This window comes from Pipistrellus hanaki, assembly GCF_964339955.1.
Source record: "Pipistrellus hanaki genome assembly, chromosome: 1".
NCBI lineage: Eukaryota > Metazoa > Chordata > Mammalia > Chiroptera > Vespertilionidae > Pipistrellus > Pipistrellus hanaki.
The window spans coordinates 157151968-157179702 of record NC_140503.1 but is presented as its reverse complement, the minus strand read 5'-3'; the positions used below and the strand labels follow the sequence as shown (position 1 = coordinate 157179702).

General features: G+C 40.3%; 1 pseudogene across 1 annotated transcript; it reads left to right on the top strand.

Annotated features, from left to right (window-relative positions):
• The first annotated feature begins 6435 nt into the window (after nt 1-6435).
• Nucleotides 6436-8468, top strand: LOC311614889 (heat shock cognate 71 kDa protein-like; annotated as a pseudogene). The gene has a single exon. The product of its transcript is annotated as a heat shock cognate 71 kDa protein-like (transcript).
• Nucleotides 8469-27735: the final 19267 nt, after the last annotated feature.

Sequence of the window (27735 nt, the reverse complement as noted above, 5' to 3'; positions counted from 1 at the left end):
AGGGGGCTACTGCTGCTACACTGCTCTTCTTCTTCTTTTTTTTTCTCTCTTTTTATTTATTTACTGATTATATATATGTTTCAGAGAGGGAGAGATAGAAACATCAATGATGAAAGAGAATCATTGATCAGCTGCCTCCTGCATGCCTCCCACTGGGGATTGAGTCTGAAACCTGAGCATATGCCCTGACCAGAATCAAACTGTGACCTCCTGGCTCATAGGTCAATGCTCAACCACTGAGCCATGCCAGCCAGGCAGTATTTTTCTTTTTAACTGTTGACAGTATTACAGATGTTCCCATTTCTGCCACCCTTTGCCCTCCTCTATCCAGCGCCTATCCCACTCCAGGTCTTCACCACACTATTGTCTGTGACCATGGGCTATGTATATAAGTATATAAATTCTTTAATTAATCTCTTCCAATCCCCCTCCCTGTCCCTCTCAGACTTGTCATTCTGTCCTTTGCCTCTGTGCCTCTGGACCTATAATATTTTGTTAGTCAATAGAATATTATGCTAAGTGAAATGCCAGAAAGCCAGTCAGAGAAAGTCAAATATCATGTGACCTCACTAGTAATGTACACTGATCTTGAGAGCTTCCTCCTTCTGCCGAGCAGTTAACATTTCACTTTGTTTTGAGAATGTGACACTCTTGGCCTCAAAACTCTCCTAGAGGAAGTGAAATCCTTTCCAGCGCTTACTGTGTTTTTCTGGAGAGAATCAAACTCTGCTATTCATTTCAGAGGAAGGTGGCAAGAGAAGAAGTCTGGGAATGTGAAGCAGCTAAGATATTGGGTTGGATTTGGGGCCTGTTTTGTTTGTGTGTCTCAAGGATATTCAAGTGGAGGTGAGAAAAGATACCACAAGGAAAGAAAGAAGTTTGAAGTTCTTCTTTTGAAAATACTTACCAAGTGTTTGGTTTCAGACATAATAGTTGAACAGCATCTTCCTGGTCATTACTTCCAGTTTTTGCAAAGCAACCCTGTGCATAACTAAATATTTTTTCTAAATAACTTTGAAAAAGAAATTAAACCAAGTATGCATCGATGGCCAACATTGTGAGGCCTATTTTTTTTTATACAGGTTTTTTCTGAAGGTAGTTTATAATTCAAATTCTGAAATTTGCCATTTGCTCATGAGTAAAGACCCACATAGGAACATGTGTCATAATGTATGTACGAAAAATTTGACAAATACATGTATGAAAAGATTGTCATTTTATTTTTAAAATTTTCCTAATTATGAAAAAATGCATGTTGGCCATAGAGAATATAAAATACAGAAATCAAAAAGTTCATCTTACTATTAAATGTAAGTGTTGGGAGATTTTAAATGTATTCTCTTTCCAGCTTCTTTTTTTTTTCTTTTTGATTACTGCATTTCTTTTGTTTTATAATTATAACTAATGGCCCAATGAATGAATTAGTGTAGATGGAAAGAAAATAAATTAAAATTCCTGTGGTGGCATCGCAGCTGGAAGGGTGTCTGCTGTGTGTGTGTGTGTGTGTGTGTGTGTGTGTGTGTGTGTGGCAGGGAGGGAGGGAGAGGGTAAGGGGAGGGGAGAAAGGACCAACAAAACTCATGCTGGAATCTTCTGGCTCCCAGCGCTGGCTCTGGGCAGTCCCAGGTAGTTGCAGGCAGAGCAGGAGTGGGGGAAAGGGGCCAGACATGCCCTGGAGCCAACCTCCCTCAATCCTTCCCCAGCCGCAGTCACACCTGGGGCTGCCTTGTGGCTGGAAGGATGTCTGTGTAGTGAGCAGGGTCCCTCCGGCAGGCGGGGTGCCTCAGCCTGGCTGGTGGGGATTTGGCCAAAACTGGCTCTTCAACATCCCCTGAGGGGTCCCACAATGCAAGAGGGCACCTGCAAAATTGCTGTAGTACAGGGTGTGGAACACAAACACAAGTGTGCAATAAACCAGATTCAGGGTCAACAGTGCCCCAGCAACAACATAACCCACAGCCAAAGGTGGAATTGTGCAGCTCCACTAGGAATCAGGCTCCCTTCTCTCAAGTCATCACAGCTTCGCAGCTCCTGCATTGAGTGTCTGCCCTTTAGTCTGCATCATAGGTACCAGCCGGTGGGACACTCAGTTGCACAGTTGCTTAGCCTTTTATATATATAGTTCCTAGTGTTCCATTTCAAATGTAGTTATTTCTTCCACATGGTGCATAACTGCTCACCTTAAAAAATTATACAAGTATAATAAAACATTCCATTGTAAAAAGATTTTTTTAAAGTCATGCAATAACAAGTATCTAGAGGCAAAAGTATGCTACCTCTCCTTTCCCTGGTCCATTCCTCACAGTCCCTTAAGCAACAGCTTGATTAAATCCACAAGTTTTTCCAAAGGTAAAACAATTCTTGGGGTTATTTATTCCCTCTCATAACTGTAATCTAAATAAAAATACAGATAGTTTCTCTAAAATGTTTTAGTGTTTTTAAATTTGTTTTTGTTAATTTGAGAGAGACAGAGAGAGAGAGAGAGAGAAATATCAGTTTGTTGTTCCACTTATTTATGCATTCATTGGTTAATTCTTGAATGTTTGAAAAGTTCCTTGATGAGGCATCAAGCCCACAACCTCAGCCTAGTAAGATGACACTCAAACCAACTGAGCTACCAGGCCTGGATTTAGTGGGTGTTTTTTTATTAATGGTTTTTCTTTTTCTTTTCTTTCTTTCTTTTTTTAAACAAGAAATTTATTTAAACAAGACACTTGACTTGAAAGGGAAAATATCTAGAATTCATTTCTTTTAGAGTAATTTAGTCCTACTTAGAGACAACCTGCCTTTCAAAAAAAGTTATAAAATTGTCATTGGTTTTATAATAATGAATGAAAAACATTAAAATTCTACAATCAAATAAGACATACAAGGATTTTTATGTGTTTTGTGTGTGTGTGTGTGTGTGTGTGTGTGTGTGTGTGTGGTTTTTTTTTTTTTAAACAGTGAGAACAAAATAACTTACTGGAATATAAAATAAGAGTGACATGAGCATGCCACTAATGGAGAAAAGGGGAATTTTCACAGAACCAGTATTTCCCACATTCACCTCCATTTATTGTTGATCAAAACATTGGCCATTTACTTTTAAAAATGAAAATGCTTGTTCACATCAATTACTTTATGCACAATAAAGGAATGGGAAGGGAAAAGTGAAAGAATAAGAAAAACCAGTACAGTAGTAGTCAGGATGCAGTGGAACAGATGAGAATGTCTTCTTGGTCTCTATGAACCGGGTTCTGGAGTAAAGTAGCAGGTTCCTTCATTATCAGACATCTTCTGCCTGCTGCTGGAACACACCATCCTCCATTTCCAACTATGCAGCTGTGTCTCTTTCATTGATTGGAAGGCAGTCAAATCATAATCTGATCTGCATCATTGACAAACCCTGTCATTCACAACAGGCTTGCATTAGTTTACTTAATGGGTTTGTGTCTTAATCTTTTTAAAACTTTTTTTAAATATTTTTTATTGATTTCAGAAAGAGAGGGAGAGGGAGAGGAAAAAAGATGAGAATCATTGATCAGCTGCCTCCTGCATGTCCCCTAATGGGGCAGAGCCTGAAACGCATCTATGTGCCCTGACCAGGAATTGAACCATGACCTCCTGGTTCATAGATCAAGACTCAACCACTGAACCATACCAGTTGGGCAAAAGTCAAGTATTTCCACATCTGCCTTGCATAATCATTTTGTATGTGTATGCTTATGTGTTAACACCTTCTAGACACATGTTTCTCAAATTATTGTTCAGGGATCACCTGTATTAGAATCACCTGCCTTAAAACAAATGAAGATTCTCAGACGTCAGGGCCAAAAATTCATTTAATAAGTCTGGAAGAGGCCACAGAATCTGTATTTAAGACCCTAAGGGATATTATACATATTAAAGTTTGAGGGCAAAGTTCTAATCTAGACAGTTGCTACATAAGCTGTAGGCGCTGTGTTTGTGTGTGAAAAGCCATGTCCCACATGGCTTAGGGTTCAGGATCTGGAAAAGGGCCTCCAGAAAATGACAAGACAAGACAAAAAAATAATAATTTGGAAATTGGGGAGCTAGGCAGAGAGTCCAATGCAAGGGGAAGGACTTCACTGGTGCCCAGCCTTGCCAACCTTTTATTCAAATTTGGATACACATATTGTTCTTAGTCAGGCAGGCAATTCCAGTAACAGCCAGACTATCTTAAAGATCAGTAAAGATTTACTTTGAGACTATTTGGTCAGGAAATTGCTTGAGCCACCATTGTCTTTTTTTAATATATATTTTATTGATTTTTTTACAGAGAGGAAGAGAGAAGGATAGAGAGTTAGAAACAACGATGAGAGAGAATCATCGGTAGGTCCACAGGCCAACGCTCTATCCACTAGATAGAGCTAAACCGGCTTTGGCGAGCCACCATTGTCTTGACTAAACAATGGGTACATAGCTCTGGCCTTTGCCAGAGCTCAAGGCTCACCAGTGTTCAAGGCTCCTTGTTTAAACTTTTCTGATAGTGAAGACAATGGGTAGCTTCCAACATTTGTGTCCTGCTTGTCTTCACTCCCTGTGAATTAAATGATAGCAATTATGTTTAGGACTGTAATCCCACTGTGAAGAATTTGCAAATAAAAAGTACATGTGGCAATGTGAAGAGAGATCATTTTTCTTGTGTTGTCAAATAGCAGTTTACCCCCAGTCTCAATATATGTTTTCTCTTTTTATTTATATTGCTACTACTAGAAATCATATGGGCTTACTTACCATCTTGTTAGCACTGATTTTCAAGTGGTCAATTAAGATAGTATAGTGTCTTAGCTGGTTGCTCAGTGGTTACAGTGTTGGCCCATGGGGTTCGATTTCCTGTTAAGGGCAGGTACATCAGTTATGGGTTCGATCCCTGGCCAAGGCAGGCGAGTGCAGGAGACAACTAATTAATTTTTCTCTCTCCTTCTCCCTGCCCCCTCCTCCCTTCTACTCTGTCTGAGAATCAATGGAAAAAATATCTTCAGGTGAGGATTTAAAAAAATAAATAAAAAGATAGAATAATACTGTACCCAGAAAAAAGGGTTTTCCAGCAAACAGCAATAAATAGATAGAAATGCTATAAGATTTCTTTTGTCTTTGGAATTAAAATTCAGGAATATCATACTTCATTGTGTTGATAAAATGCAGTAGGTAAATACATACAGAATTATAGTCACCTTATTTATCCAGTATACTTTTTTTTTGTAATGTTTATAACAGTTTTATTCACAATGGCCCACAATTGGAAACAATTTTGATGTCTCTCAACTGGTGAGCTGTCAAACAAACTGGTAGGTCCATACCATGGAACACTGCCCAGCAACAGAAAGGAATGAACTATTGATTCATATGACAATCTGGATGAATCTCCAGAGAACCATACCAAATGAGAAAGCCAATCAGAATGTTATATATTGTATGGTTCCTATTTGTAACATTCTAGAAATGGCAAATTTATAAACATGAAGTAGAGATTAGTAGTTGTTAGGGGTTAAGGAAGGAGTGGGTATAGGACAGAAATGAGTGTGGCTTGTCCAGTATACTTTTGATAATTTGTTGTGGATTACAATTTTTAAAACCGTTTTACTTATGCATAACATATATATGAATATATATAAACTAGAGACCCGGTGCACCTTTGGGGTCCCTCAGCCTGGCTGGCATTCAGGGCTAATTGAGACTGCGGGATGTTGGCTGTGGGAGCACACTGACCACCAGGGAACAGCTCCTGCATTGAACATCTGCCCCCTGGTGGTCAGTGCACAATCATAGCTACTGATCAACCACTATAGTCACTTAGACTTTTATATATCTACTAGAAGCCAGGTGCACAAAATTCATACACACGGAGGAGTGTTCCCTCAGCCCAGCCTGCACCCTCTCCAATTCAGGACCCCTCGGGGAATATCTGACTTCTGGTTTAGGCCAGATCTTGGAAATCATGCCTAAACAGGAAGTTAGACATCCCTCTCACAATCCTGGACCTCTGGCTCCTAACCAGTCACTTGCCTGCCTGCCTGCCTGCCTGATCATCCCTAACTGCCCACCCTAACTGATCACCCCTATCTGCCTCTGCCTGCCAGCCTGGTCGCCCAACTGCACCCCTGCCAGCCTGATCACCCACGCAGCCTGTTCAGTCGTCCATTCTGTTGCAATGGTGACTTAGACTTTTGTACTAAAAGACATGAGCACAAGTTGTTAATCATAAATGTGCAGTTCAATCAATTTTTAATATGTACAGATAATTTTCATTCAGATCAACATGTAGTCCTTCATAAGGTACAACTTTCATTTCATTTTAGAATAATATATTTTAATTATCATTAAAATGAATGAAATATATTTAAGTATTTGACTTGTTAAAATATTTAAATAAAATGTGATCACACATTACAGAAAATTTGAAAAATTAAGAGAAGAAAATGAGCTCATTGAACGCGGGGACACCAGCTCTGGTCGGTCTGTGCCAGCCGGACATGCACACCAGCAACCATGTCGAAGGGACCTGCAGTTGGCATTGATCTTGGCACCACCTACTCATGTGTGGGTGTATTCCAGCATGGAAAAGTGGAAATAATTGCCAACGATCAGGGAAACCAAACCACCCCGAGTTATGTTGCCTTTACTGACACTGAACGATTGATCGGTGATGCTGCAAAGAATCAAGTAGCAATGAATCCTACCAACACGGTCTTTGATGCCAAGCGCTTGATTGGACGTAGGTGGTTTGATGATGCAGTTGTGCAGTCTGACATGAAGCACTGGCCTTTCATGGTGGTGAATGATGCTGGCAGGCCTAAGGTCCAAGTGGAATACAAGGGAGAGACAAAAAGCTTTTATCCAGAGGAGGTGTCATCCATGGTTTTGACAAAGATGAAGGAGATCGCTGAAGCCTACCTTGGGAAGACTGTTACCAATGCTGCTGTCACAGGACCTGCTTACTTCAATGACTCTCAGCATCAGGCCACCAAAGGTGCTGGAACTATTGCTGGTCTCAATGTACTTAGAATCATCAATGAGCCAACTGCCCCTGCTATTGCTTACGGTCTAGACAAAAAGGTTGGAGCTGAAAGAAACGTGCTGATCTTTGACTTGGGGGGTGGCACCTTCGATGTGTCAATCCTCACAATTGAAGATGACATCTTTGAGGTCAAATCTACAGCTGGGGACACCCACTTAGGTGGAGAAGACTTCGACAACCGAATGGTCAACCATTTCATTGCCGAGTTCAAACGCAAGCACAAGAAGGATATCAGTGAGAACAAGAGGGCTGTCCGTCGCCTTCGTACTGCTTGTGAACGTGCTAAGCGTACCCTCTCTTCCAGCACCCAGGCCAGTATTGAGATTGATTCACTCTATGAACGAATCGACTTCTATACCTCTATCACACGTGCCCGATTTGAAGAATTGAATGCTGACCTTTTCCGTGGCACCCTGGACCCTGTAGAGAAAGCCCTTCGGGATGCCAAGCTTGATCCATGATATTGTCCTGGTGGGTGGCTCTACTCGTATCCCCAAGATTCAGAAACTCCTCCAGGACTTCTTCAATGGAAAGGAGTTGAATAAGAGCATCAACCCTGATGAGGCTGTCGCTTACGGTGCAGCTGTCCAGGCAGCCATTCTCTCCGGAGACAAATCTGAGAATGTTCAAGATCTGCTGCTGCTGGATGTCGCCCCTCTCTCCCTCAGCATTGAGACGGCTGGCGGCGTCATGACAGTCCTGATCAAGCGCAACACCACCATCCCCACCAAGCAGACGCAGACCTTCACCACCTACTCCGACAATCAGCCGGGCGTGCTCATCCAGGTTTATGAAGGTGAGCGTGCCATGACCAAGGACAACAACCTGCTTGGCAAGTTTGAACTCACAGGCATACCTCCTGCACCTCGTGGTGTTCCTCAGATTGAAGTCACTTTTGATATTGTTGCCAACAGCATCCTCAATGTCTCTGCTGTGGATAAGAGTACAGGAAAGGAGAACAAGATTACCATCACCAACCACAAGGGTCGTCTGACCAAGAAAGACATTGAGCGCATGGTCCAAGAAGCTGAGAAGTACAAGGCAGAAGATGAGAAGCAGCAGGACAAGGTGTCTTCCAAGAATTCACTTGAATCCTATGTATTCAACATGAAAGCAACTGTTGAGGATGAGAAACTTCAAGGCAAGATCAATGATGAGGACAAACAGAAGATTCTTGACAAGTGCAATGAAATCATTAACTGGTTTGATAAGAACCAGACTGCAGAAAAGGAAGAATTTGAACACCAGCAGAAAGAGTTGAAAAAGGTCTGCAACCCCATCATTACCAAGCTGTACCAGAGTGCAGGGGGCATGCCAGGAGGAATGCCTGGGGGCTTCTCCGGTGGCGGAGCGCCTCCCTCTGGCGGTGCCTCCTCCGGGCCCACCATTGAAGAGGTTGACTAAGCCAGCTTTGAGCATAGATCTAGCATTGTTCCACACAAAATATTGAAGGACCAAAATTTGTAGTAAATTCCTTGGCAGTTTTAAAAGTTAAGCTGCTATAGTAAATAACTGGGCATTCTTGATACTTGAATACGGACTGTGCACAGGGAAAGGAAACATAATGCACTTTATAACTGTATTGTAAAGTGGAAAATGCGATGTCTTAAATAAAACTATTTAAAATTGGCAACATAAAAAAAAGAGAAGAAAATGATCAACCATGTTTTGCCACCTTAATAAAATATTTTAATTTCCAATAACTTCATTCAAGTCTTTTTTTTCATATAAATGTACATCTATATACATATATATATATATACATATATACCTATTTCTTCAATTGTTAGCAGAGCAATATATATAAAATTTCAAATCCTGTTTTTATACCTAACATTATAAATATGCATTTTTCATGCTGTTTTAATGATTCCTTATATTTATAATTATTTGATCTTGCATAATACTTCATTGAAAAACATACTATAATTTTCTTAATTATTCTTCAACTATGAGAAAATGAAGCTTGTTCCAAGATTTTGCTCTTTGCTGTGAATACCTTTGTGTATTCACAAATTTTTCAATTTTGTAAATGGGTTTTCAATATCCATTTTACTAAAAACAAACAGTCTTTCTTTTAGTATTATGGGGCAGGAACAAATTTTCCTCTTCCCTCAAGGTATTTTTGGCTGGTCTAATAATAAAATAGACATGAACAGATTAACAAGAGAAAATGACCTGATTTAATACATACATACGTATGGGAACTCCACATATATGAGTCAGAGACTCCCACATGCAACAGAGGTTCAGAGACAGAAGTGGAACATGGGACATTTAGAGCTAGGGATGAGGTAAAGCACCTTGAGCTTCAGAAGGTTATTGCAGGGAGAGTACTGGTTCAGCACTTGCATGCGCAATGTTTAGTGATACTTCTGCTAGAAGCACCTCCATTTCCTTGTTTCCCTTTAGAAACTACTCCCTCCCAGTATTACGCTTTATAATTTAGATGGAGTTAAATCTACTGGCTCTAGAAGTGGGCCATTATTGTGAAATCATATTTGCATATTTAACATTGGCATGGAGAGCTAGGGAAAGCTCAAAGTTATTCAGTCACAGTATCAAGTAGTATCGGGCAATAGAAAAAATACATGTCAGGATTTCTGTTGTAAGGTGTGATCCAGGCACTCAAATGATGTCCTCAGGACATCGTCTTCCCCACCCATCTCTAGTCTGTGCTTTTTCTCTTTTCATTCTCAAGTAACCATGCAGTGACTCCAAGTTCTAAGAGTTTAGTTTAGCAACACCAACAGGAAGAGCTCACCATAGTGCTAGCACCTCCCTTGCTCTCTCCCAACCCCGCCTCAGCTTGGCTTATGCAGCATGCACACCTCTGAACAAATAATTGTGTCCAGAGTTGTTACTCTTCCAAGGCTGGCCTGGATAACATTCCCACTTCTAGGGCCAGCAGATTTAACTCCATCTAAATCAGAGGTTCCCAAACTTGTTTGTGCCGTAGACCCCTTGCCATGTTTTTCGGTTTTGGGTAGACCCCCTACTTACCTGATATTGATTTTTTTGTAAATTTCTAACTGTAGTGAAGTTTAGTGTTAAAAACTTGAAATAAAAACACATGTTAAGTTTTATACATTTATTTATTGAATTTAAATTAAAACTACTCAAAATAAAATTTTGTATCTGTTATATAAAATATACGTAACATAAAATTTAATAAAAAATAATGTACCTACTTTTCTCCGGCATTCTCAAACAAAATAACACCGATTCACTATAATTTGTATGATAAACTACCAGTTTATATATTTTTAAATATTTTCTCAGCACTTTCCTATTCAAGATTCAGGAAACGAATGAACGTATTTTTCTCACATTCATATTTATAGAGTGACGAATTGAACAAATCGGTGCAAGTTCGCGAAGCTTTGAGACAAAAATTGGCAAGAATGTTTACTGCGCGTATGCTTGTAACAAGATGATACTGGTATATCATTATGTGCAGGTTTTTATCCTACAACTTACACAATTTTATAAACATATATAATAAATTTTTTACTTCATAGGTACTTTTATAAATAATTTATATGTTTTTATATTATAAGATAATATGATGTAAGTAAATAGGTACTATCAGTGTATGTTGAGATCCACTATCGTGGACCCCCATTTTCATTTCATGGACCCCCCAATTTTTTTTTCGCTGACGTAGACCCCTTGCAGGTTGTCATAGACCCCTGGGGGTCGATATAGACCACTTTGGGAATCACTGCTCTAAATGATAAAATGTAATACTGGGAGGGAGTCGTTTATAAAGGAAAACAAGGAAATGGAGCTTGGAAGGCAAGTTGATTACTTCCCTAATGTATAGAAGATAGGTGTAAAGTTACTTGTGATCCTCCCTCTGATTGTGGGCCAGGCTCCTAATTCAATTCTTCTAGATGAGGTTGGGGGCAGGGTCTTGGTGGCCTTTTCCTCACAATAATCCATATAGCACTGAGGCACGTCTTGGGGTGGCTCATTCTGAACTTCTATAATACCCTGGCCAAGACATTGACTTTTAAAAAATATATATATATATTTTTTTTTACAGAGAGGAAGAGAGAGGGATAGAGAGTTAGAAACATCAACGAGAGAGAATCATTGATCTGCTGCCTCTTGCACATCCCCTACTGGGGATGCACCCGCAACCAAGGTACATGCCCTTGACAGGAATCGAACTTGGACCTTTCAGTCCGCAGGCCGATGCTCTATCCACTGAGCCAAACCAGTTTCGGCAAGACATTGACTTTCTATTCAACAAATAGAGAATCACAGTACAAAAGTCTGAAAAGTACTTTGGAAGTAACAGTTTTGCCTAATTTCTATAAAATTTCCTAGAGACGGTATAACAGAGTGAAGTGCTCTGTCTCTCAAGTCTGCATCATTCAGGCTAATAGCTCCTGTGTAGATATGCTAATCATTAGAAGAGTTCTGCTTGGGGCTTTAATTTTTACAAAAATAGGGCATCCCATGTTCCCTTCCCTTGACATAAAGGAAGCCTGAACTCTATACCTTTCTTAAGATAACTACTAGGGCTCCCATCTTTTTGGTTGAAATGGTTAATCTCTCAATCAATAAAACTTTCTTCCTCCAAACTCCGATGTTTTGAGTTTTGGAGTGGGCACACAGACTTTGGACTGGTAATAATATTCACCCAACGTTAGTATGATCACTCCACTGGTTTCGGGATTTCTATTGCCATATTCATCATGGACACATAAAACAATGTACAAGCTTTTGAGCCAGCCTCTCTGGCTTCCTTATATGAATCCATTGCAACCACCCCACCCCCATTCCAGTAACTTTTATCCACTTATTTTAGTGATTTATTTGCCATTCTTCTTCTTTGTACTCACTGTGTTTCTCTCTCTCTCTGGTTTCTCCACACCCTTCTCCACCCTGTTTTCTGACGCAGGAGGCTGGCCTAAAAGTACTAAATCAGCTCTTGGCTGAAGAGCTCCCAGCAAGGAAGAATGTGAAGGGAGGGTATTTTCTCTGCCAGTGGCCTCCCTGCAAGATCATTTAAAGTTGGCTGTGTCCCTTCATTAAAGGTGATCTTCATAAAACTTTTTTGAGTTCCCCTTTCTGGGTTTGGTTAAGTGATCTCTTACAAGTCCCTTCAGACCTAAGAGTAATAGCCCCAGGGTATTGCGCTGTTCTGGTCCCTTTAACAACCTACTTGGACTATCTTAATTTGAGCAAGCCATCTGTTTCCTGTTTTCTGCTGGGATGTGTCTGACTTACTCTACATACTCCTACTAAATGTAACCAGATTGTCACAAAACTGGAGTTATAACTACTTGCCTGGTTGATAGTGATAGCTGAAGGGTCCAGAGCAGTGTTTTTCAACTTTTTTGGGCAAAGGCACACTTGTTTCATGAAAAAAATCACGAGGCACACCACCATTAGAAAATGTTAAAAAATTTAACTCTGTGCCTATATTGACTATATATAAAGTAATTCTCTTGAATAGGAATCAAATAAACACAAAGAAAGTATTTTATAATTACTTTATTATGAAATATTAAGTAAACAAAATAGTGAAAAATTATAAAATTCTTGTCTTGTCTGCACCTACGGCACACCAGGCAACATCTCGCGGCACACTAGTGTGCCGCGGAACAGCGGTTGAAAAACGCTGGTCCAGAGTACACTGGCATGGCTCGCTCTGCTTATCTCTAATATTCACCACTGCATCGCTCAGTTAATTCACAATTCTCGGTCAGAATGAAAAAGAACCTTCACTAAACCATTTAGATGATAACGTTCATCTTCAATGGCTTATGAACCAGAAGAGTTTGCATTCCTTTCCTTTAAAGCTCAGATTTTTATATCATGAACATTTTTACGTTAGATAAGTATCTGGGCTGGAGCTACTTGAATAATAACATGAATAGATGGCATGAGAGATAAATGTGCATTTTTCCTTGGTGAGTGTTCAGTGCCTAACCGGCTATGGATAAAATGTAACTCTAGTAATCACAACTTGAAAAAAAAAAAAGAAAAAAAGAAAAAAAAAAGCCAACTTCTCTGAGTGCTCTAGTTATTCCGTATCTGTAAGACACCCTTCCTTAGAAACAGAAGTAATTCCTCCAAGCCTTTAGTGGAGCATTATTTGGCAACTTACTTTCTGGGCATCCTTAATCTAAATTTACATTTTATAGGGAAAATGCTCTTTTAGTATTAAGGACTTACTAAAGGGATCAAGGCATACTAGCATTGCTAGGTTAATTTTTTCCTTTTAGAAAGAATGTTTGAAATTGATAAAAAGAATCAACTGAAGATATTGCAAATGTTAATTCATTATGTCATTTTCTTGATATGATTCTTGATTACCAGTTGGACTTGTTTTGCTCTTACCGAAGAGAGGGTTTGGATTAGTTAGTGGGGGGGAAAAAATAAGGGCTGAGTCAAGGCCAAGGAAAACTTGGCTTCCTCACTGTGTATTGGGCAATCTTCTCTTCTCACTCTTTCCTTTCCTTACTAAATCTCATCCATTTCCATGTCTCCAATTACCACTTATTACAAATGGACTCCCAACATAAATCTCAGCACAGACCTATCCAAGCTCCAGACCCATAAATACAACTATCTTTTTCACATTGCCAATTGGAGATATCTCTAAATACCTCAAATTCACAGCCTTCATTCCCCACTCAGGTTTGCTTCTCTTTCTGTGTTCTCTGTGTCGGAGAACGACACCACCATCTACCCAGTTACACAGTCCAGACACCAAGGGATCACCCTTGACACGTCATTACCCTCATCCCCTCATCACTCTTCATCCACTTTCTCCCCCAAGTGTATCTCAAACACATCCACTCTGTCCTCCGGGGCCACCTCCCTAGTCCTGCTACCATGGCCTCTTGCTCTTGCCCAGGCAAGAGGAGTCACCTCCTTACTGGTTTCTCAATATCAACTCTTATCTTTCAACTAGTTGTCAAACGACAGCTCTCGAGTGATTGTTTTGAAATGTAATTATGCTAAACACAATGCACACAAAACAAAAAACGCGCATGCGCAACTTTTCTCCGTCTTTACTCAGTGATTTCCTTTTACTCTTATCATAAAAATAAAAAACTTTAATATGGCTTATAAATCGCTGCATCTTCTGGTCCTGTTTTACTTCTCCAAAGGAATCTTACTTCCACTCTACCGCTTACTGACTGTGTGACCTTGGATAAGTTACTTCTTTGTGCCTCCGTTTCTTCATGTATAAAATGAGAATTATACCAATATTTCCACTTAAGATTGTTGTGAGGATCGATGTGTAGTGCTTAGGACTTACTTAGTAGGTATGTAACAAATGTTAGCTCTTACTAGCACATCTTAACTCTTTCAGTCACTCTGAAATGAGAAAGAACCTTCACTCACGAATTTGAAGATAATGTTCATCTTTGATGGCTTATGAACTCAAAGAGCTTGCTTTGCTTTTCCTCAGGAGTGTTATGCATCCTTTTACCACAGGACCTTGCACAGTTGGCTCATTGTAGGTTTTATTTAGGCGTTAATCCCTCCCACATAAACTGGCATACTTTCCTCCAGGAAGCCCTCATGATCTCATTTACTAGATCAAGTCATTCTATTATATGATCTCAGAGCAACAACATCTTTCCTTAATAGCACTTATCATGGATATATTTTTACATTTATTTGGGTAACCACATGACTAATGTCTTTCTCTCTCTCTTGATTGTAAGTCCATGAGACAAAGGAAGATGGGATCATTGTTCTCTTGTAACGTTGTATCCTTAGCCCATAGCATCTTGCCTGGCACCGAATAGTTATTCAATAAATACAAATTCAATGAATGGAAAAGAATCATATTGTACCATGAGAGGACTTCAAGGGAAAGGGGCTCTCTGACATGGTCCATGGCTGCTTTTCCTCTGCCAGAAAGCAGCACTATAGTGAATAAGAATGGGTTTGGCCAAGGTCGGTTTGGCTCAGTGGATAGAGTGTCGGCCTGCGGACTGGGGGGTCCTGGGTTCGATTTCGGTCAAGGGCATGTACCTTGGTTGCAGGCCCATCCCCAGTGGGGGGTGTGCAGGAGGCAACTGGTCGATGTTTCTCTCTCATTGATGTTTCTGGCTTTCTCTCCCTCTCTCTTCCTCTCTGTGGAAAATCAATAAAATATATTAAAAAAAAAAAAAAAAAAAAAAAAAGAATGGGTGTGTTTCTCAAGGAAGCTCTCCTGACCATAGACCCCTTAAGTTTCTCCAGGATATTGATGATTACCTCCTCCCTATGTGTAGGTCATCCCTAAGAGGACTATTTATAATAGACATATGGTTCCAAAACTATGCACCTTGATAAGGCCAAACCTAAATACACAAAACAGTAACATCCATGTGAAGGATCCCTGTCGGAGAGGTTAGCCGTTGAAATCTGTCTTCAGCAGGAGATGTTAGACAAGTGGTTGTACTGGCACATTTGGTTGCCTTTTTCTCCTGCCTGGTTCTGGTTTGCTCCATTCTAACTTGCTCCTTTATAGGCCTACCCAAGTGTGAAATAATAATAACAGCTCACATTTATTGGGTGTTGGTGTTTGCTATTGCGAGGCAGAATTCTCTATGTTGTTTCACTAATTCTTTTTTTTTTAAATATATTTTATTGATTTTGTACAGAGAGGAAGGAAGAGAGATAAAGAGTTAGAAACATCGATGAGAGAGAGTCATCGATCAGCTGCCTCTTGCACACCCCCTACTGGGGATATGTCCGCAACCAAGGTACATGCCCTTGACCGGAATCGAACCCGAAACCCTTCAGTCCCCAAGCCAATGCTCTATCCATTGAGCCAAACCGGTTTCGGCTGTTTCACTAATTCTTAATTGGAGAAAGGAAGCCTCTCAGGTAAATGCTATTATCCTCATTTCACAGTTGAGAATATGGAAGTTTGGAGAGACCAGGAAACCGGCCTAATGCTAGAGGCCGGATTGTGAACCCCGGTAATCTGACGCCATAGCCTGCGCCTTTATGTACTGCATCGCACAGCTTAGCTACAGATAGTGATGGCGTACTGACCTTAACTCATTAGCCTCTCATCCAGCTGATGAGCTCCGAAGATCATTTAAATTATCTGCTTAAATGTCCACACACATTGTGAACATAAACATCATACCTCTGGGTCAGATGGCAAAGTTATCCAGACTCACAACCAAGATAAATCTTGGTCTCTGATAGGTATATCACGAGTGCTGGCACAATATAGGCACTCAATAAATATTTATTGAATGAATAAATGGATCGTACCGTTTATACTGCTACACACCCTTTAATGGAATTATGAATATTTTCCCAAACAATTTATCCACAATTCAGAGTCCTCTCCTCTCCGAAAATGATAAGTGAAGGATTTTCTTCTTAATTTATTCTCTATAGTCCAGACAATCTGATCATAACTGCAAAAACTTGAAAACCATTCATCAATCCACTCCACAACTATTTATTGACCAAGATTCAGTGGTATGTCCTGCTTTTTTCTCACTAGAGAATGGACTCGTTCTTCTCTGATGACTATGCATCCTGGGGTCCCTTCTGTCTTCCCTCCTCCCACAGTCAGGCCTGGCCAGTGCTTCTCTCTGTGATGCTCCACACACCTGTTACTATTACTGTTACCACCACCTCCGCCCTTCCCTCTCAAGCCTGACCTCCATTCTACTATAGCAGGTACCTTGCTGTGGATTCCATAGTGACTGTTAGAAACCATTTCTACCTGAAGTAAACTCATTGTAGTAAAAAGAAGCCCCTTTCTCTTGTTATGATAAAAATGTACTCATTGCATAAATTTAAAAAACATTCCTTATAAGCCCCCAAAATGACTATAATATAGATAATATTTAAAGAGCCTGTACTATATGTTAAATACTGAGCTAATAAAATGACATTATTATGCCAGTCTTATAGAAAATCCACTTAAGGATAAAAAGACATTCGTAAGGTCCTTAGCTGAAATGTGTGAATCTGGATTTACATTTGGGTCTATCCAGTTCTAATTCCAACAATCTCACCACTGACAACATCTTTTTAAAGGTCAGTTTGTATTCTGTTGTATAGCTGTACCAAAATACCTAGCACTGTCTTCTCTATTATTGGATTTTCGGGTTATTTCCAATTTTTAAAGTATAGCACTTGATGAACATGTGTGAAGTAAAAATAGTATTATTGTTGTTTTTCAGGAGTACACAAACTATGCTTACTGTAAAAAAAAATCAAGAAATGCATAAAGTTATACAGAAGAAAGTAAACATCATTTGCAATAGCTTCCCATTAGCGTTTTGCTGATCATAGTTTTTATGTCACACATGTACACCATATATTATTATCTCTATATAAAAAAAAAAGTAATATGCAAATTAGGCTGGGACTCTTTAATGGGTCATGACCAGACAGGAGGAGCTTGCCCGCACAGGTGAGGCCCGGAGCAAAGATGGAGACAGAGGCAGGGGGGCCTGCCAGAGCCTTCATGCAGCACCCGAGTGGACACAGGCAGAGGACCTGCACTGCGTGGCACTGGCTCGCAGCAGCCATGGTCTGAGGCAGCTGCAAGGCCCATGGCTCAGGCAGCTGTGAGCCCCAGCGGCTGTGAGGCTCAAGGCAGCCATGGGCTCAGGCAGCCATGGGCTCAGGCAGCTGTGAGCTCAGCAGTGGCAGCAGCAGCAGGATGATGGGGGTGGCGCCTTCCCTGATCAGCCTGGTTGCCTCCCACAGAGGGAGTCCAGACTGTGACTTAGGCCCACTCCCCAGGGGATAGACTGTGCTTAAGCCATCAGTAGGACAATTCCCTGGGGGCTCCAGGACTGTGAGAGAGAGCAGGCTGGGCTGAGGACTCCCCACCGCCACCCTTCAGTGCATTAATTTTCATGCACCAGGCCTCTCATTTTACATAAGTGGAATCTTTTGTCCTTGACTCTTTTCACCATTCCTTACCACTCCAATAAATCTTGTGTGTGAAAGTAGACAGGAGGTTCATTATTTATTTTTAAAAACTTGGATTGTTTATTTTATAGAAATAGGAAAGAGGAATCACTTCTCTCCAATTTGCTCTTCTCACTTAAAGATATGTCATAACAATTCCTCCAAAATACTGGTTTAGATCTCACTCACTTGTTTCAATGAATCCATAATCATTTTTCGGTGGCATGTATTTAATCATTCCTCTATTAAAACAAATTTCACTTCGTTTTCTTTTTTCTCCTAACAATCCAAAAAAGTTTTAATTGACATCCTTACACAAATATCTTACTTAAAAATATGCCTTTACTTCTATGGGATAGATTCCCTAAAATTATCATCTTGTGTGACTTCTAAAACTAGGCAGGGCTTGACAAACTTTGGCCAGTGAGTCAAATCTGACCAGTTCTCCACTCCCCCATTTCTGTATACCCTGTGACCTAGCAATGGACTTTTCTTTCTTTTTTTAATCCTTGAAAACAATAACAAAAGAATAATATTTTGTAACACATGGAAGTTATATAAAAAAAAAATAAATTTTAGTGTATAAATAAAATTGTATTGGACACAGCCATATTCATTTATTTATATACCATCTGTGCTATTTCCATGCTACTGTGGCATAGTGGAATAATTGTGACAGAGAATGTAGGGCCTGCGAAGTCCAAAATATTTTCTATCTGGCCCTATATCTGACTGAGCCTCAGTATATAGAAGTTTACTGACACTTGACTAGGCAATTAATATTCTTCTTTTATTGTTATTAAAAGGGCAGGGTAATCATTAAAAAAAATTTAGGGCAGGAAAGGGAGAAATTAATAGCTAAGAAGTTTGGGGATATATTTAAGACCATATTGCAAAAGTATATATTTTAATTATTACCTCTGTATAAAAATAACTTTACTATTCATATTTTAATAATTATCAGCATAGGAATAACATGTAGAGTGGCGGGAAGGTACATTCTTTGAACAGGTTGCAATTAGGGAAAAAGATTAAGGATAGAAACCTTAGAGTCAAGTTTGGCTTATTTGTTCCTTCTTTCTCTCTACCCGATCCACAATGCCTTCACCTGCCTGGGAATGGGCAGGCATCCAGCTGCTACTTTGCACATCAGGCTAAAATAAGCAGGGGCTCAGTGTGAGAAGGCGCTGTTGAAAAGTGTAAGCGAGCAGGCCGGCTGACTTATGAGTGACTGACACGCAGCAGAATCACCAAGAGGATACTGGATTGCAGATGATTTCCTTAGCTCTGGACGCAAAGGCCTGCATGATAGCGGAGCCAAGGAAAATGCCCATGGGAGAAAAACATCTTTTTTTATGGCTAAACAGAAAAATAACTGATTTTCCTCTTCCACAGAAGTGTCTCTCAAGTTGGCTGTTGTGATTCAAGTTGCCCTTAAAAAATGCAATGGAAACTAATACAAAATAATACTGAACGTAAGCTGTAATTGAAGAATAAAGTTTTAAAAAGGGAAAGCAAGTAAGTTAGGATTTTACAGGAAGTTAAGAATTTCAAGAGGTGGGAACAATGAGTGTGCAGGAAGACTAGTCAGCAGGCCAGAGGGGCAGTCGTGAGAAGGTTCACATTTTGGACTGTCATTTTTGTTTAAGTGAGAAGTTTATTTGTTCCCTGTTAGTGGGAGTCATGCCCTAGCCTAAACCTCAATAAAAACCATCCTTCCTTTTCCCTTTGCCACCAGATGTGCTACTGGATCTGTTCAGTCAGCCGTCATGCATCGATGGGCTATATGTTCTCGTCTAGGCATTCCCAATAGCAAAGCAGCCAGAAATCCTGCCTTCACAGAGTATGTGACTGGGCAGCAGATGAGAAACCATCATGACAGTAAATCAGTACTTTCTGTAACAGTTAAAGGCTGACTGACGCAATGGAAAAAATAAAGAAGGGAGGGGGTGGTGAAGAAGTCGTGGATCTGATCTTAAACCGAGTGGTCAGGGGAAGCCGCATGGAGAAGATGACACATGAGCTTCATGCATGTTAGGGACAAGGACTCGAGGCAGAGGGAAGCTCTGGTGCCAAGGTTTCAGACATGCCAAGTACACCTGGCATTGTGGAATCAGACCCAACAAACCAGATTCATTGTTTGTTACATGCTTTAAGACCTTGTGGCTCTTTCTCTTTAGCATCCCCCCCACCTCCCTTCTCTCTCCAGCATTCCTACAAGGCCATATTTCTTTTCTGACTCTACTGGCCTCTTTTTTGAATTCCTACAGCAGTTAGCAGTAATACGCCATTTAGTTCTTAATTATAGTGTATCTTTATTTTTCTGTTTTACACATGTGAAGTGTGTTCCACATGAGATTCCTATCCTCTGTAATTCCTTTAGAGTGCCTAGGCCAGAGCTGAACACATGGTGGGAGCTTGATACTCAGAAACTGACTAATACTCCCTAGTATTATCATGTCTGCTCTTAATATTGAATAGAACGGGACTACTGACATTCTTGGCACCCTGAATTTGGGGCGTGATTATTTGATTGGATGCAGATCATCTATGCTCTTGCACTTCCTTTACCCTGTGATTAGTGGCACTTTTGTTCTTGTCATTTATAAGATTGCTATCACATCGCCTTCATACCGCCTACTTTTCCCTGATTTGCCAATTGGCAAAAGGAAACATTCTGGTGAAACAGAGACCTGTTTGACCACTTTCAGTTAATACTCAAGGAAAAAGGGAGAGTGGTGGATAGGAAATGAAACACTCAGGAGGCAACTGTAAAGGAATTTTAGGAGCTTTAACCTCTCTGACAGGAGAAGTCAGCTCTTTTCCTGTATTTGCTTGGTCTCTGTATCTCCCTCTCCTATCCTCACTCCTACCAAACCATCTAAAATCTATGTTGCATTATGAGATAACTAGAGGGCAGTTCCACGCCGCCCCCTGGTGGTCAGCGCATGTCATAGCAAGCAATGGAATTCCTGAGAGGAAACTTTGCATATTAAGCTTTTATATATATATATAGACTAGGGGCCTGGTGCGTGAAATTCATGCACTGGGTGGGTGTGGGGGGTCCCTCAGCCTGACCTCCACACTCTCCAATCTGGGAGTCCTCAAGGGCTGTCCTATTGACAGCTTAGGCCTGCTTCCCATGGTTCTCTGCTCTCTGCAGACCTGCCTGCTTGATGCCACCATAGGCCCTGGTGTCTGCTCTTAAGGGGGCCCTGCGGGGGACTGTTTACCCCTCGCTGCCACAGCCAGGAGCAAGCAGGGCTCTGCGGTCTGCTTGCTTGCTGCAGGGGATGTTCCTGCCCTGCCCCTGGCCACTTGCGTACACGACAGCTCAGAACAGCTGGGTCCTGGGGATGTCCCGCCCAGCCCCTGGCTACTCTGCAGCCTCGTGAGTAGGCCTGGAGAGGCCAGGAGTTCATTCCAGGACCCCAACTGCTCTGGGCCTATGTGAGGCCTACAGGCTCAGAGCAGCCTGGCACCTGAGGACACCTGTCCCTGGGACACAGGCTGCTTGGCACCTACGTACATGCAAGCAACCACCTGCCCCCAACCACTCCACGCCGGCATATGCAAATTAACCTTCCATCTTTGTTGAGTTGATTTGCATGCTCACTCCTGATTGGCTGGTGGGCATAATGGAGATGTGGTCAATTTGCATATTTCTCTTTTATTAGTGTAGATGTGTAAAGCACAGTCTGATATATGATTCTTACTCAAAAAGTATTATTCTCTCCCTCTTAATCTCTTCTACCTCTATCCCCTAACCTCTACATACCTCTTTAAAGTCGAATGGCTCTTTTAAAGCCATATCTAAATTCTAACTAATATTATGAGTTATCAAATTACATTTGGGGTAGAAAGTCAAAAGGGCAAATATTTAAATGTATGAGCTGCAGAGTATGTAAACCAGAACCTAATAAATTCTTGCGGAACTAGATTGGCATTTGAGAAATTTCTCTAGATTTCAACATAAAACAATCAGTTCTCATTTGACTGAATCATGATGCTTTTATGTTCTACTCCTTTCACCAGTTCCCTACAGTTTAATAAGTTCATTTTGAGGCCTGGTCTGTCAAACCTACCATGGCCTCTTCTCTTTCCAGTTGGTCATCCACACTTCGTAACCATTCTCAGCCCCAGGTAAATTGGTCTAGTCAACCTCTTCAGACAGAAGGGTTTAAAGTTCTTTGACTGTTTTACTTTAAAGCATAACTTTATTTAGGAAAACACTCTATGTACCTCACCTTATGTTTCTTTGTTTATTCTATCTCTCCATTTCTAATTCCTTTGCATTCATTTCTGTCTGTTGAAATCTTCTATATTCCCTAAGGCACTTCGTAGTGGCAACATTGTGAAACTTAACCTGATCTCCTGGGCAGAAAATGATTTCCCCATTCCACCTCTGAGTGTCCAGATCTTTGTTTGCTCCCCAAACATGACAGATTTCTCAAATAACCTTTAATATAGTTAATGCCCACATCTCCTCTGGTCTGTTAAATTTAAGCAGAAACTCCTTAAAGTTTCCCAAGTAGTGTGCTGTATGAGTGTGTTACTCAGCAAATGATCCTATATAATAAAAGCCTAATGTGCTAAGTGTCCAGTCATCCGGTTGGCCATTCAACCAAAGTGTAATATGCTAATGATATGCTAAGGCCACTCAACTGCTCACTATGATGTGCACTGATCACCAGGGCAGAGTCGACCAGTCACTATGACATGCACTGACTACCAGGGAAAAGACACTTCAACTGGTAGGTTAGCTTGCTGCTGGGGTCCGGCCAATGGGGACTGAGCAAGATGGGCCTGGCATACCCTGGAGCCCTCCTGCATTCCCTCCCTGGCTGGCCAACCTCCTGCATTCCTTCCCAGCTCAAATCGTGCACTGGTGGAGTCCCTCGAACTGGCCTGCACCCTCTTGTAATCGGGACCCCTCCAGGGATTTGGAGAGCTGGTTTTGGCCTGATCCCATAGGCCAGGCCGAGGGACTCCATACTGGTCCACGAATTCGTGCACTGGGCCTCTAGTAATTAAATGAATGAATGAAGAGTGAGCACAGAATGATGTTGGTAGTTTACTCCCCCTTTTAGAGAAAAGACATTAAAGTACTCTATAAACTACTTATAGTCCATACTTCCTTTAAGTAGAGAGTGATATGTGTGTGTTTTTTTAGCTAGGAAACAATTTTTGATGGAACCTGAAATTTGAAGATAAATATATTTTTTAATATTTTATAAATTTGCCCTAGCTGGTTTGACTCAGTGGATAGGGCATTGGCCTGCAGGCTGAAGGGTCCCAGGTTTGATTCCAGTCAAGGGCACATGTCTGGATTGCAGGCTCGATCCCCAGTAGGGGGTAGCCAATCAGTGAGTCTCTCACATCATTGATGTTTCTATATCTATTCCTCTCCATTCCTCTTTGAAATCAATAAAATATATATATATATATATTTTAATTTTTTGTAAATTGATTTCAGAGAGGGGAAAAGAGAGGAAGGGAGAGAGAACTGAGCAACATCAGCCTGGAAGGAGGGAAATATTTTAAAGTTCAGCTGAGAAAGGAGAACAAGTGTCAATTAGTTTATTTACTGCAAATATTACAATAAGAAAGCAAAGTTACCACACTGTAGTGCAGCTCATCAGAAAACAATAGTATTTGAGTCCTTAGCATTACTCCTAAAATAAAAGTGATGAGTAAATATTGAGACCTCTGCTTCAAACAAGGGGGGGAGGGGGAGAAGAGGGAGGTGGTCTTAGAATAAATAATCTTCAGCTTCTGATGTAACAACTTAGGGAGACACAAGGGTGTTAAGGAAAATGTTTTAAGTAAATTGAGCTCTGATCACAAGACCGGTGGCTAGTAGTTGTTATATATAAATCATTTATTTTTTATTTTATTGCTTTGAGAGTGAGAGGGAGGGAAGAAGAGAGAGAGAGAGACAGAGAGAGAGAGAGAGAGAGAGAGAGAGAGAGAGAGAGAACTTGTTCCATTTATTCATGCATTCACTTGTTGATTCTTATATGTGCCCTGACCAGGATCAAACCTGAAATCTTTTTTGTTTTTTTTAACTATTTATTTATTTATTTATTTATTTATTTATTTATTTATTTATTATTTTCTAAAGTTTTACATATGTCTCCTTTTCCCCCAATTGATCCCCTTCCCTCCCCTCCCACTCCCCCCAGCCATTCCCACTCGGGAAAGCCCCCACCCCAGTGTCTGTATCCATTGGTTATGCTAATATGCATGCATACAAATCCTTTGCAAACCTGAGATCTTGGCAGGTTGACACTCTAATCGGGTCAGGGCCTATGTATAACTAGTTTTAAATGAGGCCTTAAACTGAATCATACTTCCTTCTTACCTGTCCTGTAAGCAGTTTCTGACTGAGAGTGTGAAGGTGACTTGTGATCTGTTCCCAGGAAGAGTCCTTGAGAATAGGAGAGAAAATGGAAAGGGGAGGCTAAGAAGGGATGGATATTGAGCAAAGTCCTACGGAGGGTAACTGTGGCTCAATCCCATAAATCCTGGAGACAAGGCAAGCCACATATGTCATTTTTTAAAATATATATTTTATTGATTTTTTACAGAGAGGAAGGGAGAGAGATAGTCAGAAATATTGATGAGAAACATTGAGCAGCTGCCTCCTGTACACCTCCTACCAAGGATGTGCCTGCAACCAAGTCACATGCCCTTGACCGGAATCGAACCCAGGACCCTTGATTCCGAAGGCCGACACTCTATTCACTGAGCCAAACCGGCTAGGGCCAGATATGTCATTTTTAATGTTTAACTATCCAAATTCAAAAAGAAGGTGAAATTAATTTTGTTTTATTTAACCCACTTATATAAAAAGCATTATCACTTCAATATCTAATCAGCTATTAGAGATGCTTAACATTCATCATACTAATTCTTTGAAATCCAGTCTGTGTGTTTTTTATACTTTATGCACATCACGATATGGGCATTTCACATTTCAAGTACTTGTATATGCTGGCTACTGTATTGGACAGAACAGGTTTAGGTGACTCCTCAATTATCCTGATCAGGTTACAAGGGAGCTGAAGTGTTTTCATCCCTCCAGTCCTTGGTTAAGAGCAGCCCTGGGCATGCAATCCCAGGTACTTCAGTGTTCCTTGCAGGCAGACCATCTGAGGTAAGTCATACAGCCTAGGAGAAATGAGTCCTTCTCTACCAGCTTCAAGTGTATAAAATCCCAAGGGGGGGGAAAACACAACACTCTGATTGGCCTGATTTGGGTTTTCTGTTCATTCTTTGAACCCAGCTGAAGAGGCCAAGAGAGTTAGCATCATAATTTGTTCAGTGGGTCTTGTAGCTATGTAAGGAAGAACAATACCTTTCCCTTTATCCTCCTGAGCTCTTAGCTGAGACATCTGTAGCAAAAGGCATATTCACGAGAGAAAGACAGGAAGGTATTAGCAGGTATATTTCATATATACATGGGCGATACCCAGAGAAAGATGAGTATCTCTCTGAGGCAGTTTTGAATTCAGGCTTAAATACTATCTTAATGGGAAAAGAAAGTGGGGAATGTAGGCCTCTTAGGGAATAAGAATGGAGACTAGATGGGAGTTATGATGGTTTGTGGCAAGATTTGCCAAGGTGTGGTGTCTTCGAGCCTCCTTTCCTATGATAAGAGTCAATCCTCTCTGGTTGATGAAACTTCAGGGAAGAGGATTTCAAACAACTGAGTTCCTTTTGGAGGACCTGTTTTTTAGGCAGATAAGGGAGTTCAGAGAAAACCTCTCCATGCATTTACTATTTTTCATGTGCCTACAGCTCAAAATAACATGCCAAAGGGCCATATGTTGAGGTGGCATGTCCTGAACTCCTAGTCATGTTTTAGGGTGGCACATTCTGCTGCTCTTCACTCACTTGTAACCAAGAGAAAACGGAGTTATGCTGATTGTTACTGAGTTGAAGTCAGGAGGCATAATAGTTATAGTCACTGGGGAAAATTATTTTATCTACATACCCATCCCAATGTGTCCGCATCTAATTTTTTTCTTAAATAGAATGTCAGAAATCCATTATTTTATATAGAATTATACAGTTCAGGCTTAATTTTATACAACACAGCTATTGGTGTTTGAAAAACTGATTTGTTTTTGAGAAACATAGGTACATTTCTATTCTGAATTCATATTTATTTCATGGGTGGTGGTTCTTAGTGTTTGGGGGGGGGGGGAGTTTTTTGTTTGTTTTTTTTAAGAAATTCCCAGAAAAATAATGTAATTTTTACAAAACTAGAAAGACAGGAGGATTTTTAGGCAGTTCCATGTTTGTCTCTATTATTTCAAAGTTACTGTAGTTTCTTGGGATCCACAGTCCCTTTCTGGTCTTCCTGCAGTCCAAAGCGTCCCAGACGTTTGATGATTTAAGTGCATTTTGAAGTTGGCACTTTCACTGAAGCCCCCATATATTTAAATTGCGACTCATTTACCACTCTTTTTTGATGGTATGATTTTATATCCATTAGATACCTCTTCAAGTCTTTAAGATTCCATTGCAGTCAAGCCAATTCACTAATGGAAATATGTTCTGTACATTTATTTAATTATAAATAAATTCCTGTGTTTCCTTGCAAAGATTAGGACACTTTACATATACCAAGAGTGGAGGTTCTGGGATTAGACTGTCTGGGATAATATACCAGCCATGCCACTTAGTTGTGCGACTTAGAGAAAATTACTTTACTCCTTAATGTCTCAGTTCCATCTTAGGTGAAATAGGGATAATAATTGTAGATACTTCCTAGTGTTGTTGTGATGATACAGCAGGATATTTCATGTGCCTCTCTAATGACAGTGCCTGTCACTTAGAAAGCACTTAATAAGTATTAACTAGTGGGCAGTAGAAGTAAGATGTATCATGGTTTGAGTTTCTCAGACTTCAACAGGAGGCAATTTATTATATCCCTTAAATGATTTTCCATTAACTCAGCTATCTGGATTTCTGTATTCTGATTCAGCTTCTCTTACATGTTAGAAACTGGTGGTAAAGGACACAAGTGTGAAGAGAATTCTCATAAACTTCATGACACACTGATGAACTCTTCTGGTGAACACTATAATATGAACAGCCTTTTATTTCAAGTTGAATACTTTGCTTCATCCTTTCCCTTCAACCTTTTATTGTAGTTCCCTTAATGGCAAAGGACTTGGGGAGTGAAAAGGAAGAAAAACATCTAGAAAATTCAGCATTTACCTGAAGAACAACAGTTCAAACAAGAAGAGATGGAGAGTGTTAAATGATCAGTTTAAGATCCCTGCCCAAACACTAGCACAGAGGCTGGAGAATCAACTTAGATAAGTTCTAAAGAATAAATTCTTTTGCACAGTCGGACTGAATTTTTAAACCCTGCATCAGTGCTAACTTCATAATTTGTGGGGCCCAGCACAAAACAAAACGCAGAGCTACTTGTTCAAAGAATAGGGAGGGGGGGGGAGAAGAAAATTAAAGGTATTAAAATATAAAACTTTTTTTCTTCCAATAACTCTTTTTAAATTTGTCATGGTGCTTTTATTTGCTATTTAATGTTGTTCTAACTAAAGAAAATTAGAATTTTTAAGATATGAGCATAAATTTTACCATTCATCTTTAAATTGTGCAATGAAAATGCAAACATAAACTATTAATTCATAAGCAAAAGAATCAAAACTATGTCATTTCTAGTTTTTAGCTCTTATTTTCACGTGTACTTAATTCTTACCAGAATGGTGGAGACAGTGCACAGAACTAACTCAACTATTATATTCCACTTCTTGATACCT